The 18,520-nt window shown below is 35.5% G+C and overlaps 1 long non-coding RNA gene across 1 annotated transcript; it reads left to right on the top strand.

The window, feature by feature from the left end:
* Nucleotides 1-4,809: 4,809 nt before the first annotated feature.
* On the top strand, nucleotides 4,810-17,847 carry LOC129532134 (uncharacterized). Its single transcript, XR_008677762.1, has 3 exons — nucleotides 4,810-5,002; nucleotides 5,675-5,730; nucleotides 17,403-17,847. It is a non-coding gene; the product is annotated as an uncharacterized lncRNA (long non-coding RNA).
* The last annotated feature ends 673 nt before the right edge of the window (nucleotides 17,848-18,520 follow it).

An 18,520-nucleotide genomic window follows, 5' to 3' on the forward strand; every position in this document is an offset into this window, starting at 1 on the left:
TGAATTGCCTTCCATGTATGGATGAATCCAAAGCATTTTGCTCTCTGTACATACCCTAAAGTACTTCTGCCTGCTATTCTCTTCATCTCTAAGCAAGAGATGAAGATGCAGTATCTTCTGGGAGTCTTCTGTCTGTTATGCCTCTATATACTTAATCTGTATTTTACCCAAAGGTGTTTTTCTGGGATAATTTTACTTTAAGTGCAAAATAATCATGAGCCCCCCAAGTTTGAAATATTAGTGAAAAAAATGTTTCAGAAATAAGGAAAATAAAGGAAGTACAACATTGCCATTTATATATAAGCTGTATTTGTTTACTCCCAAATTGCTGTTTATTACTAATAAAAACAGATTTTTATTCAATTGATATATTTTTCTAGCTGTGAAAATTGTTTGGGTATCTTGTGTTGAGATGAAACATATCATAATTTTTCCATTAAATTTAATGAAAACTTTTTTTTTTCATTTAAAAGCTCTTTACTTAATGGTAGGTTTTTCAGGTACTAATGAAAGTCATTAAGCAAGGGAGAGGTGTGCTTGAAAAACAACTTTGCTTGAGACACTTAATGAGTCCTAACGAAGCCCTGTGTGGAATATCCTGCAGTTTGAGAAGCCATCACTGTAAATTAGAAGTCTTGGCAATTTTGTTATTGTTTCTTACCTGACTTTTATCTAAGTTGAGTTCTTTTGCAATATAGCTGTCAAACTTTCGACTCTCCTTTTCTATCTGCCACTTCTCATGGGCTTTATTTAACAAGAGGAACAAGTTAGCAACATCACCTGACTTTGCTAACTTAACATTATTTATCACACCAATTCACTAATATTTATGAAATAATTTAGATGGTCAATATTCTTCTATTATTTCTCCATTTTAAATTATTAACCATAAGTCTTTGTTTTCTATAATTGAACACATATTTAATCAGTAACAAGTTTTGCCTTGAAGCTATTTTCAATCTTATATCTTAACTGCTTATCATAGAAAAAAAAGACATTAATAAGCCAAGTATTCAACTTAAGTTAGAACAATGGAGCAAACATAAAGGAGTGAAAGAAGGAAATGGTAAAGAAAAGAGCAGAATTGGTGAATTAGAAAACAAATTATAGAGAACTTCAAAAAGCCAAAAGCTGATTATATTAAAAGATGAATTAAATAGACAGTCTTTGACAAGAATGATAGAGAGAAGCCATGTATAATTAATATTAGGAACAAAAGTGGGTAGAACTACAGATACGACAGAGATTTAAACATCATAAGAGAATAGCATAAACAATACCAGCATATATGCTGGTAAACTAGAATAGTTAGAAAACATGGACACTTTTCTAGAAAATTCGTTTATGAAGATATAGAAAATCTAATTATAGTATAAATATATAAGTATAAATGTGTAAAAAGAAACTGAATCAGTAGTTAAAAGTCTACACAATACAGACATACATACTATGAAATACACACACCATACAATATACACACACACACTATGATATACACACACACATACGCTTATCCAGGCCCAGATGGTTTTACAGATGAGTTATAACAATCCTTCAAAAAACTAATAATCATAAAACTGGAAAAAAAGGAAAAAGTACAAATGATCTTTAATTTGTGGAAACTTTTCTAAACTTTTCAAAATTTAATGCTCTCTAGGTCACTTTATGATGCGAATACGCCTTGATTGAAAACAATGAAAAGACCTGGGTACAGTGGCTCAGACCTGTCATCCTAGAACTTTGGGAGGCCAAGGCAAGAGGATTTGAGGCCAGCTTGGGCAAAAAAGTGAGACTTCATCTCTACAAAAAATAAACATTAAAAAAATTGAAAAGAAATATATGAGAAAGAAATGTTGCAGGATAACACACTTCATGAACACGAAGACAAATATATAAATTTAATATTGGCAAAAATAAAGCAATATATAAATAAATCATAAACAATTATTTCCCCTAGAAATATAGGAATGGGTTAACAGAAAATCTTTGACTATAATTTATCACATTAACTGTACTGTTAAATTTAATTACCAGATTTTGATTGACAGAAGTGTCAGACACAGACACTGCCTGGGTAAATCAAATACATCTAGAGAAGGAAGTCATCCTAAATTTGAGAAGTATATGATTCAGCTTTAACCTTTGAGTTTAAATTTTAAACAATATAGGATTTAAAAAAAAAATTTACAAAAGTAATACCTATTTTTCCTTTGTCTCAAACATAGTATTCTTTACATTTCTTTTTGACCCCTTCTAATAAGATAAATAATGATAGTAATCAGAATAAGAGCTAATATTTATCTATTGCTTTTGATAAAATTTGATGATAACCCTCTGAAGGAAACTAAGCTACAGTGTTGCATAGCACGACCTTCGCATATTCAGTCACAGCTAAAATGGTGTTAGAACAACATCACTTTAAACCTAGTGAATTTACAGTTATACTTTCCATCAACTTAATAGTATGAATATACACTACTGTATATATCTATATAATCTTCATATTTTCCATAGTATTTCACTGAGTTGGTTCACTTAAGTATTTCTAATGGTTAGACATTATTTCCAAGTTTTGCTATCATAAATACTTGGCTATGACACAGCTATTTTAAAAATTCTTTTGAACAATTTCCTCTTGGGATGTAGAGCCAGGAATAGGATTTCAAAATGTAAGCATTTGAATATTTTAATATTTTGCCATACACTGCCAGATTTCTCTCTAAAAAGACTGCAATGATTTACAACGATCCCTTTTAAACAGACAAAATTCCAGAGCTATAAAAAAAGGACTGATGTTTAAATTTGTGGAAGTCTGTAGATAGTTGGCTATATGGCTCTGTAAGAAATTCTAAATGGGTAAAACTTATTTGCATGTTAATGCGATGATATGACTTTTTTTCTTAAAAATGATATGAACTGAGGATCAGTTCTGAGCCCTTCTTTAATTTTTTAAATGTTTTATTTCTTTTATTAAGCAGGATTGATAATAGATACATTTCATACATAGTTAATGAAAAGATGTCATATATAAATGCAAATGGCTTTTTACCTGTGGTGCGCCATGGATACAGGACAGCTTGTATTTATTACTGTATTTTCAACAGCCATATATTTTCTTTTTAATTGCCTTTTGCTAATATCATTTGTCCTAGAAAGACATTTTCATACAAAGTACCTAGTGAAGCTCTGATTAATAAGCATTAAAAATCATTATGAAAACTTTCAAATAGGAAAAAATAGGACAAATAATTCAATAAGCTATACCCATCACTCGATTATGAGGATTTTGCTGTGTTTGCTGCATCTACCCCCTACTTCTTTGCTGATTTAGTTTAAGGCAAATTCCAAACCTAATATCAGTTCTTCCCTGTAAACTTCAGTATGCCTTTCTAAAGGGGGAAAAAACCCAAAACTATTTTCCCATAGTGCTACTAGCACAATGAACATTAAAAATAATTATTTGCTATCACCTTATACACAGCTCAGAATTACCCTTCCCTAATTTTAAAAAGTCTCTTAGAAATGATTTTTTAGAATAAGGATTCAAAGAAGTCGACATGTTTGGAGGGGTCATACCTCGGAAGTCTCTTTTCACGTAAAGCACTCTTCTCGTTAGCTTTTTCTCCAGGCTATTGACTTGCTATAGATGTTCTATAAAATGCTCATGCTCTGGATTTGGCGCTTTTTTTTTTTTTTTTTTTTTTGACAGAGTCTTGCTCTGTCACCCAGGCTGGAGTGCAATGGCAAGATCTCCGCTCACCGTAACCTCCGCCTTCCGGGTTCAAGCGATTCTCTTGCCTCAGCCTCCCAAGTAACTGGGTTTACAGGTGTGTGCCACCATGCCTGGCTAATTTTTTGTATTTTTAGTAGAGACGGGGTTTACACCATGTTGGTCAGGCTGGTCTCGAACTCCTGACCTCAGGTAATCCATCTTCCTTGGCCTCCCAAAGTGCTGGAATTACAGGGTTGAGCCACTGTGCCCCGCCTGCTTTCTTTTGATGTTATAATTGTTCCTCCTTTCCACCTATTTCCTGTAAATGAAAGTTCTGGGAGTTTGATTAGATTCAGATTCAACTTCTTGGTCAGAATATTGCTTAGGTGGGTCTACATGCTTTCTATTCATCACATTGGGAGGTACTATGCCAGGTGGCCCCACTAGTTGTAACACAAATTGATCAGTGATTTCTGGTGGTGACAGCCTGATGCCTCCCATTGAAAAGTTTGCCATCGACCTGTTACCTAATGGTTTTATATATTGATGGTTATTGCTTGAATCAATGCTTTCATTTGGGTTGCAAAATGGTCATATTCTAATATTACAATTCCTTCAACATTTATTAGTTGAAATTCCTCTGTAAAGAAAAACTTTCTCCTACGATGGAATGAAACTTTCATAAATATTTCAATCCAATGTAAGGGAAAACATAATATGATATTTTTTATTTCTATGGATGTGTCTTTGTTTATCCTCTGATTCAACATTTAGCCTTATGATGCTTTTACTGAAGACTTATTTGATCACCTGCACATTAATATTAAAATTTCAAACCGCATGAAAAGAGAATACTTAAAAGAGAATCCCATCTCGCCACTTGATACATTGTTTCCCTCCGATTCCATTTGTAGAACTGTTACATTCTTTTGCAAATCTATTATTTTTTCCCTCTTAGATGCAAGGTGAAAGGCAATCATCCTTAGCTTATTTCCATAATGCAAATACAAAGGAATATGGAAACCAGATTAATTGATTAGATTAGTTCATCTCTCTCTCTCTTTTTTTTAATCCTACCAGCTGTCTCTTCACGGAGTGAAATATCCAACATCTTTGCACTGCTGCTCCTAAAGCAGCTCTGCTCACAGATGGTGGCTTGAAGGAATCCCATAGTTCATCATTAAATGTGGATGTCAAAATTTCTGAACATGCTGTGAGGAAATTGTTTAATTTTTTCTCTTCTTTGGTGCTAACTCAGTTAAAAAGAAAAACCAAGAAGAAGTGCTGTAGGTTAGTATCGATGGTATCTTAGAGAAATAAGTGTGAAAAAAATGCCAGACCTCTGTTCAGAGAGCTGATTTTATGGTACCAGCCAGCACCATTATTCATCTCCTGCATCTCTAAAGTCAAACTTTGAAGAAAGTTTTTGGTATCATTATTGTCCTTAAAAACAGGTGAATGTTTGTGTGTTTGAAATTGTTCCAAGGTTGTCATGGATAAATGATATTTGAGATAAAATAATGTTCTACAAAATACTTTTAGTGCAGGGAAGCAAATTGCCAAAAGTCAAGTGAATGGCGATTTAAGAAGTTTAATGCTTCCAGATAAACAAAAGGCTTTCAAACAAATTTACATGGATATTAACTGAATTGCTTACTTTTGTGGCAACGTTTTGCTCTTTCTAATTCACTGGGCTTCAGACATACTGACCGTTTGTGTGTCCTCAAATATGTAAGGCATTTCTTTGTCTCATAGCCTTTGTAGATGCTGTTTCCTCAGCTTGCAATAATTTTCTCCAAAGCATGTTTTTTTGGTCCCGTATTTATTCAGCTCAATGCCACCTCCTTAGAGAAACTTCACTTAGGCTCTTCTTGTCACTCTTTACTTCCTTATCCTGAATACTTATTGTTCTCCATGGTGCTTAACATTCTTTACTTGTTTATTGTCGAATGTCTTTTCCAGAATGTGAGCTTCATGAGAACGTCTGCTGTATCCTCTGGAATATGGTCAGCACCGGGGTGAGTTAGAATTGACGAGTTAAGGGGTGCAGCACACCAGCATGGCACATGTATACATATGTAACTAAACTGCACATTGTGCACATGTACCCTAAAACTTAAAGTGTAATAATACTTTTTTAAAAAAAAGAATTGCTTTTTGATTCTGGGATACAGAAAATACAACCAAGAGAGCCTTTAACTAGATAATCTTCACTGATACTTTAGAAGAATCTCAGTTGTCAGTTGTCACATGGTTAAGGAAAAGTCTCAAGACTTTTTCTCTGTATCCGCACTGCCAGCTTTGGTGTGTTGTTCTTTGTCCTTCTGTTTTTGACTCATGGACGTAAGATGGCTGCCTCAGTTTCAGGCATTATGTTTACAAGTGAAGCAGAAAGAGAAGGTAAGGGGTGGTACTAGCAATATTTATCACTTTTATGAGGCAGCAGAGATGTTTCTCTAAACTCCTCAGCTGACTGGTACTTACCTCTCATTGAATAGAACCGTGTCATATAGCCACCCCTACTGGAAAGGAAGTCTGGAAAGTGAATATTGAAAATATCTAAATTCTAAAGCAGAGGTGAGCCAAGGGGAAGGGGCATGTGAGTGGCCATTGGGATAGCTAGTATCTATCACAGTAGCCAAAAAAAAAAAAAAAAAATTGCTGAATTAATAAATGAATATTAATCTAACAGCAAGAGTTGTGTTAGCTCAAGAATGCAAGAGGCCAGGTGTGGTGGCTCATACCTGTAATCCCAGCACTTTGGGAGGCTGAGGCAAATGGATCACGTGAGGTCAGGAGTTCCAGACCAGCCTGGCCAACATGGCGAAGGCCCGTCTCTACTAAAAAAAAATGCAAAAATTAGCCGGGCTTGGTGGCATGTGCCTGTAATCCCAGCTACTCGGAGGCTGAGGTGGGAGAATCGCTTGAACTCAGGAGGGGAAGGTTGCAGTGCGCCAAGATCATGCCACTGCACTCCAGACTAGGCAACAGAGCAAGACTCTGTCTCAGAAAAACAAAATGCAAGAAACGGTGTAAATTTGGGTTTATCAATATTAACTCCTATAAGAAAAATCTTATCTTTGGAGAGTATAAGCACTAGGAATCAAATACAATGAAAAATTATAACAAATGAAATAGAATAATATAAAATAAAATTAATAGAATGAAAATGATAGAAGCATGTGGTCATTGTTTGTAAAGGACAAAACTTCCTAGGGAGGTCATACAGCCTAGTGATTAAATAACTCAGCAGAAAATTTGGATTCTAGACCATCCATGTAAGTTACTTAATTTCTCTAAGGCTCAGTTTTTAAAATCCTTATTTTAAGATAATGAAGTATCTACTTCATTTAGGACTATAAAACTAAAATTAGAAAACATATGCAAAATAATATAGTCTACATCCTAGCACTTTACTGAAAAGAAGTCCAAAATTTATATATAAAACTAAGTGAAAAATTATGGGTATCCAGATTTACTTTTCATGATCCTAACTGTTCTTTAGAAAATTATATTCTGTTTGTTGTGATATTTTACCCTTTTAACATTTCAAATAAAGTCTAATCTTCTTTCTATGTTACTTTTATAACTTATTTTCAAAATGGCAAAAAATAGTTGAGTGTATTATTGGGCAATCTTAAGGTTATTCTGCTTAAAAGAACAAATGGGTTAAAAAAAGAGGACAAATGGGTTTAATAGTTTAAATTATGAAATTTTCTGAGGCTAATGTAAAACTGTAGTTTGTCATTAGCTTTTTGTGGTCCATTAGTTACAGTGTTTAGAAGTTGAATGCCACCTGGGTAAGGACACATTAGATTATTTTCTGTGGGCATGTCTATCTGGATATAGTGCTGACTCTGTTATTCTTGCTTCTAATGTATTCAAGTTGGCATGGAAGTGAAAGACATAATTCTCATTACATGTGCTAAGCCAGGCAGCAAGGGAAACAAGCCTGACTAAATGCTTGGATTTCACCCAATGGTGCAGCGAACTAATGTTGTTTCTGAAAATGAAAACTGTGTCTGTATTTGTCAGCTGGAAATGTCCAGGGCTTTAGAGAAAGTATGCAATAAATGGAGGACACTGTTCACTAAGTTAACCCCTTTTCAGTCAAAGGCACTGAAATGAAGTTCTCTGTGAAGGTGCTTTTTGTTAATAGCATGGAACATTTTGGTGATTTTATGCTGAAGGGCACTTTGTATGACATTTTCATTTTAACTTGGTGCCTTCCTTGGCAGCAGCAGCTAATAAAATTAGATTTTTAAAAAAGTGTCAGAAACTGTTCAAATAACTCTTATAGGTCAATTATGTTAGCTATAGTTAAAAAATTGGCACCTTCAATAGTTTTAGTTGTCTTTATTAATTACAAACATTGAACTTGATCTTTTTTGTGATTAAAAAAATTATTTTACTGTATCTGTGTTGGAATTAATCTTAAATATTGGCCTGATTTTGAAATACTCACCTCACAGTTAACACATTTTTATTTCCTTCTCTGCTTAAAAGCTTTCCCATCTTGTTTCTCATTATCTTGCCCTATACTCACTAAGCTTGTAGAATGCATGATTTTTTATTGGAATATGTGATAGTTCAATGCCTATAATCAATAAGTACCTGTATTAGTTCATTCTCAAATCATTATAAAGTTACTACCCAAGACTGGGTGATTTGTAAACAAAAGAGGTTTAATTGACTCACAGTTCTGCATGGCTGAAGAGGCCTCAGGAAACTTACAATCATGATGCAAGGTGAAGAAGAAGCAGGCACCTCTTCACAGAGCAGCAGAAGAGAGAATGGACAAGAGAGGAACTACCAAACACTTATAAAACCATCAGGTCTTGTGAGAACTCACTTACTATCAAGAGAACAGTATGGAAGAAACCGCCTCCATGATCCAAACACCTCCTTCCCTTGACATGTTGGGATTACAGGTCCATCTCTTGACACATGATTACAATTCAAGATGAGACTTGGGTGGGAACACAGAGCCAAACCATATCAGTACCTATTAGAAAAGTAGCAGGTTTATTGAAGACATCCCCATGAAAACTTATCAGCCAAAATTCCTTATATTTTACAAATATGGAACAATGTCACAAATGAACTTTGTGTGAGAATAATTAATTGTGCATAAATGGTTAATACTGTCAATAGAATTAAGACTTTATTCAGGAAATTTGCATTTCATATTAATTTGATAAATCTTTTTTTCTTAATTTACTGAGAGAACACTGAAACTCTCTTTTCTAAATAAATTCTTCCAGCGATCTCATGCACAATTACTAACATAATGAGATTTCTATGTTCTTTGACATCTTCAAAAAGAGTCCCACATTTTTATTTTTATTTTTTTGGACTATCATAAAGTGTTCATGGAATTACCATGACTGGTTGCCTATTCATTCTGGAAGCCTCAGAGTAACTGAATGAGTAAATGGTTTAAGTGGCCCTAGTGGATAGTAATCTGTGCTTTGGGAATTTGCAAAAGCCAGGATCAACATAATTACAGCGTATCTTACTTTCAGTTGGGCTCTTTGTTCTGAAGGGTTGTAGGAATTAATATGACTGGTTTTGTGTAGTATCTCCATTGCAGTTAGTATTCTGAAGTCTTTTACTAACTCTTCTAAGATTTATATTTTATGGTGGCATTTTGTAAGGACTCAGTTTGGGCATGGATTTAGTCATCCTTAATTTTAATCAACAAACACTTACTGAGCAGCTACACTCACCTATGGACTCGGTTGAACCTGGCATGCTGTTATTTCTCTCATCTATGCTTTCTCATAGTGAGTTGGTGAAAGGTTTATTTGGGAACTTGTGGTAAATTGTGCCTGGAGGGTGCTTTAGTCTCCTCTCCCCCAACTCCAGCTGATATGTGAAAGTCACAGGAGGGAAGAGGTATAAGTTATTATATATAGTATGAATATGAGTTTTGAGATTGAATAATTTTTCAGATTTGAAGATTTGGGAGTTGCATTTCCAATTCTCACTTACAATTTTGGGAAATATGCATGGGCATAGAATCTACTACATTTTAAGCACTCAAGAAAAAATTAAGCTTAAGGAATCAGAATGCCAGTATCCTTCACAACACTTTCCTATTTATAGGCTGGCTGCAGCAGCTCCTGGAAAGCTCTGTCCCACTACATCTCACTTCATGTATCTAATTACCTTAGGGAATCTCTCAAGGCTCTGCCGCAGGGACCCAATCATCTGCTTTGTGTGTCCTTTGCAGATTCCTTGCTTCAGATGCAGTTCTTTTCCCTTCTGCAACCTAGTATTGTCCTCTATGTCCTGAGAGCACCTTCACATGGACTCAGATTTTAATTTTTCTGGCAATCCTGATCTAGGACAAAGACCTGGGTCTACTCCTTGTCCACCTGGACCCATATAAGCCAAAAATAAGCCTACATTGATGGACATAAATTTGAAAATATATTTGTTCATACTTTTTATGACTAAGAAAATGACCAGTTCAAATATTAGTTCACTTGAAATAACTGCTCATGGGAGGAGGTACTTTGGCTTTACTAATTTTTTTTTTTTTTTACTCATCATCTTACAGTTTTGAAGAGCTCGAAAAGAAACTTTAATTTAAAGAAAAACCTTATCTAAGATTTTAATATCTTCTCATCAATTCTGAAAAAATAATCCTTTAGAAAATGGACTACCTGTAGTTTGCCTGTGTGTGCCAAAATCCATTAAAATGATATCAGAAGTAAGTGTGAAGAGCCAAGTTTCCAAGGGCTTATTGTTGTGTAGTACGAGCCAAAACACAGCCTTACAAAATGAAACAGATTTATTTAGTAATAGAATGAACAGAACAGTAGGAATCACAGCAAGAGATAAGTGGAGAGCAGGTGGCAATGAACTACAATCAGTATGCCAAAAGAAGGTTGGTGATGTTACTAAATCACAGATATCAATCAATGTGGAAGCCATCATTGCATATCATACTCCTGGACAGGAAAAAACCCTTTTAAGACGCTCTTTTTTAAAGGTTGTTGCTCACCTGCTGCACCCCCTCTGCCACAAAATATTGATTGCAATTGTCAGCAGGGACTGCTAGGTGCGAGTACATTTTGTTCGTTTTATAATAGCTTTATTCAGATTAATTTACAAGCCATAAATTTTACCCACTTAAAGTGTACAATTCAATCACTTTTAATATTCTTATAGAGTCCTGCAGCCATTAGCACAATCAATTTTAGGATATTTTATCATTTATAAGCAAAAGTCAATGTCCATAGAGCAGTCACTTCCCATTTCCCTTCAATTTTCCCACTCCTAGGCAACCGTTAATCTATTTTCTGTCTCTATAGATTTCCCTATTTTTGACTTTCCACATAAATGGTATCATAGAATATGTGGTCTTCTGGGACTGGCTTCTTTTACTTGACATAATGTTTTCAAGGTTCATACATGTTGTAGTATATGTCAGTACTTCATTCCTTTTTTTTTTTTTTTTTTTTTTGACGGAGTCTCACTGTTTTTGTCCAGGCTGGAGTGCAGTGGCACGATCTTGGCTCACTGCGACCTCCGCCTCCCAGGTTCAAGTGATTCTCCTGCCTCAGCCTCCTGAATAGAGTAGCTGGGATTACAGGCGCCCGGCACCATGCCCGGCTAATTTTTTTTCTTTTTTTAATAGAGATGGGGTTTTGCCACATTGGCCAGGCTGGTCTTGAACTTCTGATCTCAGGTGATCTGGCCCACCTCGGCCTTCTAAAGTGTTGGGATTACAGGTGTGAGCCACTGTGCCCGGCCCTTCATTCCTTTTTTTTTTTTTTTTTTTTTTTTTTTGAGATGGAGTCTGGCTCTGTCGCCCAGGCTGGAGTGCAGTGGCGCAATCTCAGCTCACTGCAAGCTCCGCCTCCCGGGTTCACGCCATTCCCCTGCCTCAGCCTCCCGAGTAGCTGGGACTACAGGCGCCCGCCACCACGCCCGGCTAATTTTTTGTATTTTTAGTAGAGACGGGGTTTCACCATGTTAGCCAGGATGGTCTCGATCTCCTGACCTCGTGATCCGCCCGCCTCGGCCTCCCAAAGTGCTGGGATTACAGGCGTGAGCCACCTTCATTCCTTTTTATTGCCTAATAATAGTCTGTTGTATGAATATATCACATTTTAAAAGTCTATCAGTTGATGAAATTGGAGGTAAGTGCTAGACTTTGTAATAAAATGGAAGCAACATTTTTAAAGTTGTGCTGCAGCTTGAACAGAGAGAGAGAGAGTAAAATGGTTGAGCAAAAGTGGAAAATTGAATCTGAGTTGTAAAAAGTCAATGATTTTTTTTTAAAGAAAACAAATGTCTAATACTCAATTGTAAACTTTCTATAGTGTTGATATGCTGTCTCCCTTGCTTTTACCTCCGAATCTCTATTGAAGTCAGTCACTGACAGCTGACATGTAAATTTGTTGAGAGAATGAGGAAGAAATCCAGGAGATGGGGCCATGTTCCATGTTTGGGTTGACACCAGTGAACAAGACTTACAGGAATCACAGAAAGCAGAGAAGAGAACAAAATTTCAGAAGAAGTAGAAAGTTAATCAGAGACAACCCAGAAAAGTCTTGAGACTTTATTACACTCGTAGGGAAGGCACTGGAAATTCCACAAATCATTCACAAAAGTTTCAGTGGTATTTATCTACATCTTTAGATGCAGGGAAGCCCTAGTTGGCATGCGAAGACCACAAGGAATGAATCACTACTGTGAAATATGACTAAAGCGTTTAAAAAACATTTATAAGTAAATCAGTTATTTAGGAAGCATGGTTTTCTTTTTTCTTTTTTTCTTTCTTCTTCTTTTTTTTTTAAATACATGATGACCTCAGTTGTCCCTGAGCATCCATTGGTCTGGGTTTGGTTTGGGAAGAATAAGAAAAAAATGCAAAAAGAACAAAGACAATATTTAACTGCCCATGTTCAAAATTAAGATTTTGCAGATTTTAAAAGCAGGCTGTTGTCTTGAGAAAGGATTTTTTTTTTTTTTTTTTTTTAATAAGACAGTCTTGCTCTGTCACCTAGACTGGAGTGCAGTGGCACAATCTTGGCTCACTGTAACCTCTGTCTCCCTGTCTCAAGCGATTCTTTCACCTCAGCCTCCTGAGTAGCTGGGACTACAGGCATGCAACACCATTTCAGGCTAATTTTTGTATTTTTTGTAGAGGTGGGGTTTCATCATGTTGCCCAAGCTGGTCTCGAACTCCAGACCTCAAGCAATCTGCCCGCCTTGGACTCCCAAAGTGCTGGGGTTGCAGGAGTGAGCCACCACGCTCAGCCTCAGAAAGGATTTTCTAAATTCCAAATGAAATAGCTCTCTGTTCTGAGACTGGCTCTTCATTTCATAATAGCTTGAAGCACTCCAAAAATACTAATTAGAATTTTTACTTTTGAGATTGCATCTCTGCGATGTATTATTTTTAATCCATCCAGGGTCACATCTTTCTATTTCATCCTGTTTTCCTTAGATGTCTGTTGAGTTTTTGTTGAACTATCATATCTTTAAAATGAGAAGTATATTGATTCAGGGAAATAGCTGGTATAGGATCTTTGCAGAAGGTCTGTCTTGAATGGCATGATTGACTATAGACTTCCCTTTAGGGTCCATCAGTGGAGATTGGTAGGCTATCCTGGAACTCCCACAATTTTTCAAGTAAGGTTTTACTGTGGATGATATGAGATTGTATTAGTTTGCCAGGGCTGTCATTGCAAAATGTCACAGACTGGGAGGCTTAAACAATAAAAAATAATTTTCTCATAACTCTAGAGGCAGGAAGTCCATGACCAAGTTTTTGTCAGGGTTGCTTTCTTCTGAGGCCCCTGTCCTTGGCTTATAGATGGCCATCTTTTTCCTTTGTCTTCACATGGTTTTCCCTGTGTGCCTATCTGCCTCCTAATCTCTTCTTGTAAAGAGGCCAACTATATTGGATTAGGTTCCACACAAATGGCTTCATTTTAACTTACCACTTTAGAGACCTCATCTGCAAACACTATAGGAACATTATGAGGTTTGGGGAGTTAGAAACTTAACATACGAATTTGAGGGAGGACAAAAGCCACCTATAACAGTGACCTCTAGGGAATTTTACTTCTTGGAGGAAGTCATTCTTGTTTTACTTTTCAGGTTCATTGAAGTATTTTGGAGTTCTTGCAGGCTTTCTCTAAGTCTTCAGCCAAACACTCACACTAATAGTCCTTACCAAATAAATATTTCACTGTTTTTTTCATTGAAAGTTCTTGGGGCTCCAGCTGGAGATGAATGCTACAGCCCTCCTGAATGTGCATCTGTTCCAACAGAGTGAATGGCATTCTCTATTACAGCCTTCTCATATATGTAAGCTGAACTGTTTTAGTTTTGTAAGGCTGACTGTCTAAATATAATTCTTTATCTACCAGAAGTTTGTGAAAATATCTGAATGTCATATCTGTAGAAGGCATCCTCTCTTGATTTCACAGTGCCATGAATTTATTCTTTTTTGTCTCCCTTCACTGTTATTTCAAAGGGATTTTGGAAGGGAGAAGAGGAATATGTATGCTTTGTATGGCATTATTGAACCAGAAGTTAACTATAAAATCTTAAAGTACTATATATCTGCATTTCTATATGTGGTTTATATTTATAAAGAAACATTGTATATGTTGTTTCTGAATCTTTTGAACAATCTTGACACTTAGATGTGACTTGCCTTGTCTTTTCTGAATCCTGGGCCTTTCATTTATACATTAGAGATGCCGCTGCTACTCCTTATATCACAGCTTTTTAAGATAAAAAGAGACCAAATATGTAATGCAACTATAGCACCTAGAACATAATAGATGCTCTGAAAATATTCATTTGTTTTTGTCCAGTGCTAAGTCCTATAGCATTTTTAGGTCTCTGGCAACTATGCGCTTAGCATAGTTTACTATTACGGTGACTGCAATGGCCACTTAGCCGCCCCCCCCTTCCTGAAGTGCTTTTGTATATAGCTCCCTATGCCACCAGCTTATTTTTAGGTCACTGGTTTGTAAAATTCCTCTCCTAAGGATTCTCTTACATTAAAAAATTATTAAAATCTTGAGATTAGTTTCTGCATGACACTGTTTAATAGAATGATATGCTTGAAGGATTTTTTTTCTCTGTAGAGATACATCCCTTTCAGCTGATGAAATGTGTTATTTGTGGCCAATGAATATAGGAAAAAAATTCTCTCTTTTAATGTTGTTTCGTAGGCTAGTGAGATTGATTCTTATAGTATTAATGTGCGGGGATTTTTCAAGATGGAGAATTGTCAACTCACTGTTAGTGCAATAAAGTTCTTACAGTGCTCTTGTGCCATCTTTGTTTCATTGGCCTCTTTTGATACTTTACTCCTTTTGCTTTCTCACGTGTCTCATGGGCTTGGATTACAAGTCTGAATGTACAATGTGGGTCTGGTGCATCAGATCTGTTTATGTGTCCCAGTTACTGATCTGCAGCAATATGTGGCTAGTGTTTCCAGACAGATTCGTAATCCTAGGTGAGGGAGAGATCTTCAATGTTCAGGGTCACTGCATTTCACAGGAATGGAGAATTAGATGAAAGCTCAAAACACATTATCTGTTAGATTTTAAAACCCTGAGAATTTCCAGGGAAACATAGTCCTTGTGTATCTCATTTATTTACAAACTTTTCTTATCAAAATGTCATGTTAAGCTCAGAGGTGCCCAGGACATCAGTTAAACCTTTTAAAGCCTCCTCATTTGCTTGTGCAACAGGAAATCATGTTTTGGGAAGTAAAAGAGGCTCTCTCTGCCATCTAAGCCCTCTGTTTCTCAACATTTAGCTGTTTTTAATCATTCTCCAAATCAAGAGATTTAAGACACAAATTTGTTTTCATATTATTAAAAAAGGACTGATGTTACAGGCATAAAAGTAAGAAAGGAGATAGAGGGAGGGAGTAGTGGCACTGCTATGTTGACTTGGAGATCCTCAGGGGAAAGAAGAAAAAAGTTTTTAAATTATGCTTTTTTTAAAGGAAGAGGTTAATTAATTAATTTATTTTTACTTATATTCTGGCATACATGTGCAGAACATACAGGTTTGTTACATAGGTATACATGTGCCATGGTGGTTTGCTGCACCTATCAACCCATCATCTACATTAGGTATTTCTCCCAATGCGATTGCTCCCATTGCCCCCCAACCCTCAACAGGCCCCAGTGTGTGATGTTTCTTCCCTTCCCCATGCCCATATGTTCTCATCGTTCAACTCCCACTTATGAGTGAGGACATGCAGTGTTTGGTTTTCTGTTCCTGTGTTAGTTTGCTGAGAATGATGGTTTCCAGCTTCATCCATGCCCCTGCAAAGGACATGAACTCATTCTTTTTTATGACTGCATAGTATTCCATGGTATATATTCTCAATTTGTAGGGATGTGTCTCTTACTCCAGAGAAGGAGTCTCTTATTTAATAATTGTAAACAGTGCAGAAGGAACTTAAAAATCATGGTGAAAATTAAGAATAATATTTTATATTTCAGAGTTGGTTTGCAATAATGTGAATGCCCACCCACCCTTTGTGTTCTGTGATGTAAAATAAAAGAATTAATTACGGATAAAAACTATCCTGTAGTCATTGGGATTGCTTCCAAAACAATACTCTCATATCCATTTCATCTTACTGCCAATTTAAGTAAAGAAAATCAGAATTAGAACTTCAGACAACACATAGCTTTCAAATTTCTACTTTAAGTTTAGTACACCCTTGATACCTTTCTTATATATAAATATTTAAAAAATTTTTCAAATAGTGTGATAATACATGTGAATGAGTTAAATAAAACAAAAATTCTTTATATAGATTGAATTATGGAATAAACAAATATATATATATAAACATTTTCAAATATAAAAATGTTAGATTGGTGCAAAGGTAATTGCGGGTTTTGCCATTACTTCTAATGGCAAAAGTAATAAATAATTAATAAATAAAGTTATAAATAAATGAAGTTTATGAGTAAACTTTAAACCTAATAAAGTTCTTAATAGTGTTGATAACTATTGATCAGATGTTTCTTATAATACCTTGGAGTTTTGTCCTTAACTGAACCAGTTTTTGCGTATAATTGTATTCACAATTCACAAAAATGAGTGTTATTGGTAAATATTTCCACTTGTCTTGTCTTACAAAACACAGGCTCAGAAACAGCACCAGAAGTACTGATGTGATTTCAGTGAAGTAAGATACTTGATTTTGTTTCTTATCTTTGGTGAAAACTTACAGATTCCAAATCATATGGAATCCCATGCAAAATTCATTTGTCTGACTTGTGTCTTGTATCCTGGCCTTCCAGTTATACATGAGTTTGAATTTGGGCTCTGCTATGTGACACTGAGCATTAAGCAACCTCTCTGAGGCTGTTTCCTGAGGTGTATATATATAAATGGAGGGTAAGAACTATATGCCTCTAGAGTGTCTTGAAGATTAAATATCTCCAGTGTATACTGTATGGATGATGGAAAGGTCTCAACAAGTAGTAGCTGTTGTTATTTTTATTGTTGCTACCACTAACAATAACAATACATTTCTCTCTTCAGAATGACTTCAATGGCTATGTTTGTCTTATCATTGAATGTACTTTGTTAGTTGAAAGCCATACTATTAATATTTCTTTGAGATGAAGGTATCAGTTTTGCCTTCCTTTAATTGTTGATTGTTCTTACTTTGTAGGTGATTTAAAAGATAGATTATTCTATGATGGAATCAGACTAAAGTGTGTCATTATGACGAATAGATTCAAATATAGATTGAAGGGCGACACCATTTTTAAGAATATCATTTTCACTTCTCTGGGTCATAACAAAAAGAAATGAGCACCAGTGTTCACTGTCAACGTTGCATGAGTTTCAAGAAATTAAGGCCCTTTCTGCCTCTCATAACCAAAGGATAATTGAAAAGAAAGGGTTAAAGTAAGAATTTTGCTTTTTATGAAAGTAAAGAAAAAGGAAAATCAAATAAAAAATTGCTGCCAAGGGAGAAAGAGAATTGGAGAACTGTGACAGATCCCTCTGGGGTCCAGATTGTTGGCGCAATGAGAGAGGTTAAAGTGAATGGAACAATGGGAAATCAGTCATGAGCCTGAAGCTAATCATTTGGCTTCTGAACAAAACGGGGAAAGAACCAATATTTTAGAAAGAGAAGAAAGCCTACAGAGCTGGTGCAGAAGGAAGTTCCTTTATCCAAGAACAAAAAGGCAAAGAGAATTAATAAACGATTTACTGGAACCTGAGTGGTATCTGAGAAAGATTTACATATTCTAAAGAGGTTTTTTTTTCCAGATAGTTGAAACAATGTTATAAAATATTGCCTTTCAGAAAATATTTGATAATATATCTGCAATCTTTTGAACATATTCTTTGATTTCCTTCTTTTCCTTCACAATTATAAACACAGGAGGTCTCCTGTAAGTCTAAAGAGTGTCTGACTGAGGCTAAAATATGTTATTTTCAGTATGCCTAGAGATTGCCGTTTTTCCCTCTCAATTGCATTAATAATACTAGAGTTGTGTGTGTTTTTATTTTCTCATTTCCCATACTGTACAAATGGAAATGTAATACAATCTTTAAATGATTGCACAATTATAAAGAAACAGAACTATTGTTTGAAAATTTGCACCACCATTAGCTAACTTGAAATGTTCATCTAAATATTGCTAAAAAATCTGGATTTTATGTGTGGAAGGTGTTTTAGAGAGGTAAAAATATGATGTAAGGAATTATGGGTTGAATGAAAGTGAAGGAATCCCTTTAAGAGGATCCCTAATGATTTGTAAGATAACTTCCTACAAA

Source organism: Gorilla gorilla, chromosome 11 (assembly GCF_029281585.2).
Source record: "Gorilla gorilla gorilla isolate KB3781 chromosome 11, NHGRI_mGorGor1-v2.1_pri, whole genome shotgun sequence".
Classification (NCBI taxonomy): Eukaryota; Metazoa; Chordata; class Mammalia; order Primates; family Hominidae; genus Gorilla; species Gorilla gorilla.